We start from the raw sequence: 5,084 nt of genomic DNA, 5'->3' as shown, positions 1-5,084 counted from the left end.
CATTGCACTCCAGCCTGGGTAACAAGAGAAAAACTCTGTCTCAAAAAAAAAGAAAGAAAGAAAGAAAATATATCTCATTAAATTGTTCCATGCTCCTTGGACAGGGATCCATGCAATATAGTCCTTTTGGACCTTAATATAAAGGGCAGTGTCTGGAATATTTTCTTTTTACTTATTTATTTTGTTTTTTGAGACAGGGTCTTGCTCTGTCCCCAGGCTAGAGTGTAGCAATCCCATTATGGCCCACTGCAGCTTCAAACTCCTGGGCTCAAGGGATCCTCCTGTCTCAGCCTCCTGAAAGAATAATTTCTTTATGTAATTTATTGAATTTTCCTTTTAGCTTTGGTAATTAGAAAGCTCAGTGTTGGTGGGGCACAGTGGCTCATGCCTGTAATCCCAGCACTTTGGGAGGCCAAGGCAGGTGGATCACCTGGGTTCAGGAGTTTGAGATCAGCCTGGCCAACAAGATAAAACCCCATCTCTACTAAAAATACAAAATTTAGCTGGGTGTGGCAGTGGATGCCTGTAGTCTTAGCTACTCAGGAGGCTGAGGCAGGAGAATCGCTTGAACCTGGGAGGTGGAGGTTGTAGTAAGCCAAGATCATGCCACTTCACTACAGCCTGAGCAACAAGAGCAAAATTCCGTCTCGGAAAAAAAGGAAAGCTCAGGCTGGGTGTGGTGGCTCAAGCCTGTAATCCCAGCCAAGGGAGGCTGAGGCAGGCAGATCACCTGAAGTTCGGAGTTCGAGACCAGCATGACTAACATAGAGAAACCTTGTCTTTAGTAAAAATACAAAATTAGCCAGGCGTGGTGGCACACACTTGCAATCTCAGCTACTCAGGAGGCTGATGCAGGAGAATCACTTGAACCCCAGAGGCGGAGGTTGCGGTGAGCCAAAATTGTGCCATTGCACTCCAGCCTGGGCAACAAGAGTGAAACTCCGTCTCAAAAAAAAAAAAGAAAAAAGAAAAGAAAGCTCAGTGTTACATTTCAAACTTCCTTATAATAACCATGTTGGGCTATGTGGTGGACACCTTTTCCTACTCAACTTTCAATATTTTAACTTCTGTTTCATTTATTTTTTTTTTGAGACGGAGTCTTGCTCTGTTGTCCAGGCTGAAGTGCAATGGCATGATCTCAGCTCACTGCAACCTCTGCCTCCGGGTTCAAGGGATTCTCCTACCGCAGCCTCCCAAGTAACTGGGATTATAGTTGCCTGCCACCACACCCAGCTAATTTTGTATTTTAGTAGAGATGGGATTTCACTATGTTAACCAGCCTGGTCTCAAACTCCTGACTTTAAGTGATCTACCCAACTCAGCATCCCAAAGTGCTGAGATCATAGGCGTGAGCCACCATGCCTGGTCCCCAACTTCTGTTTTAATTTAAACTTTTTTCATTTATCTCTAGTGTTATAAACGGTATTTCATCCTTCAAGGAAACTTTTATGATTGTATCTTTCCCATTCATATGCAAATGTAAACTGTTAATATCTGACATTTCTCATGGATTTTATAAAACACTCTGTTTCTAGACACTTGAATGATAGGGAAAAAAGTTCTCTCTAGGCAAGGCGTGAAAAAGGAAAAGAAAGTCAACTAACATTTATTGCCTACCTAATATGTGATAGGCACTGCTTAAGAGAAACCTTCAAACCATGTTTTTTCTTTACTCTCATACCGCAATGACACATGTTTCTGTGGCCAAAGGTATAAGTGCTTTTCCACATAAACCAAGCAGCAGGCACCAGTTGAGTATCCTCCAATTCAATGCCGACACTATCTACCTGGAGATAGTGTCAGATCTCATGGGTTGGGGGCTCAGTCCCCAAGACCACCACCCACTTCAGACACCAGTCACAAGTCCAGGCCTCTGGAACTTCTGATTGACTGGTTTCAAGTTAGTGTTCCCACAACCCCCTCTTTGGGTTCAATTAATTTGCTGGAGCAGCTCGCAGAATACTTACTTATGTTTATCGGTTAATTATAAAATAGGATATTACAAAAGACACGGATGAAGAGATGCACAGGGCAAGGTATAGGGGAGGGGCTCAGAGCATCCATGCTCACCCTGGGCCCCCCACCCTTCGGGAACATTCAAGAGTTCAGAAGGTCTCAGAACACAATCCTCTTGGGCTTTTATGGAAACTTCATGATGTCAGTATTCATTCTCCCAGGGTATAGAGCGGGCCCTCTCTGGGGAGGTCTGGACACCCACAATCAGAAAGGGTGCAGGGTGAGGGAAGATTAAGTTCCACCTCAGGGGAGAAGTGAAAGGAGGGCAGGAGGGCAGAGAGAGGCCATTTCCTGAGGCCTCCGCAATGCACTCGACGTTATAACAAAAACTATAACAAGGACTGTGAGAGTAATGAGCCAGGGACTGTGGATAAAAACCAATATCTGTTATATATCATCACACCACAGGCACCGTCATAGGCACTCTTTATTTTTCTTATTAATACAGTATTTATTCGTCTTTTCTCTATCACACCCTGAGCCAACCACCTTTCCAGGTCTCCTGGGGAGGTATATAGAAAAAGAACCACACAGGACCGACCACACATGGGAGAAAGAACTATGGGAGGTGGAGATGGCTCCTTCACATGGCGAAGAGGATGAGAAAGGCCACCATCAGGCAAAAGAGCCCCATGGCCTCTGAGAGGGCAAAGCCCAGAAGGGCATAGGAGAAGAGCTGCTGCTTCAGGGAAGGGTTACCGGTGGAACCAACGATGAGGCTCCCAAACACAGTTCCAATTCCAGTCTGGCCCAGAGCTGGCCACTCCAACTGTGGCAGCCCCAGCCCCAGTGAACTTGGCTGCTGTGTTGATGTCCTTTGAAATGGCGCTGGTCTGGAAGCTGTGGCTAGAGACAGGTGAGGTAAGTGGGCGTGAGACTGCCAAGCTGCTGAGGCTCTCATCTGTCAGTCTCTCTGGTGGTTTCAGCACCACCGCAGCCATGAGGTGCTCTTGACCAAGGAGGGAGTGGAGACGAACTTGGAGCAGGCAAACATTTTCAGGGAGTGAGGGCTATGGCAGGAGAACTGCTCCCAGTGCAGAGAAGACAGAGAGGGGCGGAGCAGCAGGAATCCATAGGCACTCTTTTATATAAGATCTCCTTTTATTCCCTTAACAATCTTGCAAAATAAGAATCCTACATTTGCAAGAAAATTAAAAAAAAAAAGAAAAAGAAAAAGAAAGAAAAGAATCCTACATTTGGAAACGTTAAAGTGACTTGTTGAAGGTCACACTGTTTTTAGGAGTGGACCTCAGGTTCTGATTCTTAAAACTATGATTTGGGGCTGGGGGCAGTGGTTCATGCCTGTAATCCCAGCACTTTGGGAGGATGAGGCAGGCAGATCACAAGGTCAGGAGATCAAGACCATTCTGGCTAACACACTGAAACCCTGTCTCTACTAAAAATACAAAAAATTAGCCGGGCATGGTGGTGGCATGCCTGTAGTCCCAGCTACTCAGGAGCCCAAGGCAGGAAAATCACTTGAACCTGGGAGGCAGAGGTTGCAGTGAGTTGAGATCATGCCACTGCACTCCAACCTGGGCAACAGAACAGGACTCTGTCTCAAAAAAAAAAAAAAAAAAAAAAAAAAAAAAAACCCATGATTTTGAAACCACCTTTGCAAAGATTAGGACGGTGAGAAGAAACTAGCATGGCTAACTCCATCTTGCCTCTAGCTTCACAGGCTACTCATTCCTGCCCATAGGCCAAACTAACAGGAGGAAGTTAGTTTATAGTTTACCTTGGAAGCAATGATGATAATAGGCTCTTTCTGTAATGAACCCCCTCCTTGCTCAAGGACTGAAACCACCTTTGTAATACTAATGAAAGGCCACAAGATTAGGATTATGAGCCTGCTGCCTAAACAGAGCCAATTTCTCAAGACAGGGGAATTGCAATAGAGAAAGAGTAACTCACGCAGAGCTGGCTGTGCAGGAGACAGGAGGAGTTTTATTATTACTCAAATCTGTCTCCCTGAGCATTCTGGGATCAGAGTTTTTAAGGACACCTGGTGGGTAGGTGGAAGCTAATGAGCCAGGAGTGCTGATTGGTTAGGTAGGAGATGAAGTTAGGTAGGGAATTGAAGTTATACCTTTGCTCTGAGTCAGTTTCTGGCCACAAGATCAGACGAGCCATTTTACCCATGTAAAATGGGTAGTGCCACTTGATACATCAAGTGTAAGGTCTGCAAAATACCTCAAGCACTGATCTTAGGAGCCGTTAAGAGAGGGTCAGAATCTTGTAGGCTCCAGCAGCATGATTCCTAAACCATAATTTCTAATCTTGTGGCTAATTTGTTAGTCCTACAAAGGCAGTCTAGTTCCCAGGCAAGAAGGAGGTTTGTTTTGGGAAAGGGCTGTTATCATCTTTGTTTTAAACTATAAACTAAGTTCCTCCCAAAGTTAGTTCAACCTTAGTGCAGGAATGAACAAGGACAGTTTGGAGGTTACAAGCAAGATGGAGTTGGTTAGGTCAGCTCCATTATAATGTCACAACGGCAGATTCAAAAGGGTCCTGAATTCTGCTAAAATGTAGGCAGAATTCAGCCACTGTTTCGGAGGGCACGAGATTTTGTAACTTGCCCTATTGCCACTATGGATAGCAACACTACTGTAAAACCTAGAAGGCTGGGCGCAGTGGCTCACCCCTGTAATCCCAGCACTTTGGGAGGTTGAGGTGGATGGATCACCTGAGGTCAGGGGTTTGAGACCAGCCTGACCAACATGGAGAAACCCCATCTCTACTAAAACTACAAAAAAATTAGCTAGGTGTGGTGGTGCATGCCTATAATCTCAGCTACTTGGGAGGCTGAGGCAGGAGAATTGCTTGAACCCAGGAGGCAGAGGTTGCAGTGAGCCAAGACCACCACATTGCACTCCAGCCTGGGCAAAAAGAGCAAAATTCCATCTCAAAACAGACAAACAAAAAAACCTAACACTGGTCATTTGAAATAGTATTCAGACATCTGCATATATATATTTTTTGAGTCACAGTCTCTTTTCATAGCCCAGGCTGGAGTGCAGTGGTATGATTTCAGCTCACTATAAATTCGCCTCCCAGGTTCAAATGAT

At 45.1% G+C, this 5,084-nt stretch overlaps 1 pseudogene; it reads right to left on the bottom strand.

The window, feature by feature from the left end:
* Window positions 1-2,597: 2,597 nt before the first annotated feature.
* Window positions 2,598-3,018, bottom strand: LOC101036448 (ATP synthase F(0) complex subunit C2, mitochondrial pseudogene; annotated as a pseudogene).
* Window positions 3,019-5,084: the final 2,066 nt, after the last annotated feature.

Source organism: Saimiri boliviensis, chromosome 4 (genome assembly GCF_048565385.1).
Source record: "Saimiri boliviensis isolate mSaiBol1 chromosome 4, mSaiBol1.pri, whole genome shotgun sequence".
NCBI classification, from domain to species: domain Eukaryota; kingdom Metazoa; phylum Chordata; class Mammalia; order Primates; family Cebidae; genus Saimiri; species Saimiri boliviensis.
This window is presented reverse-complemented; position numbering and strand designations above follow the sequence as displayed.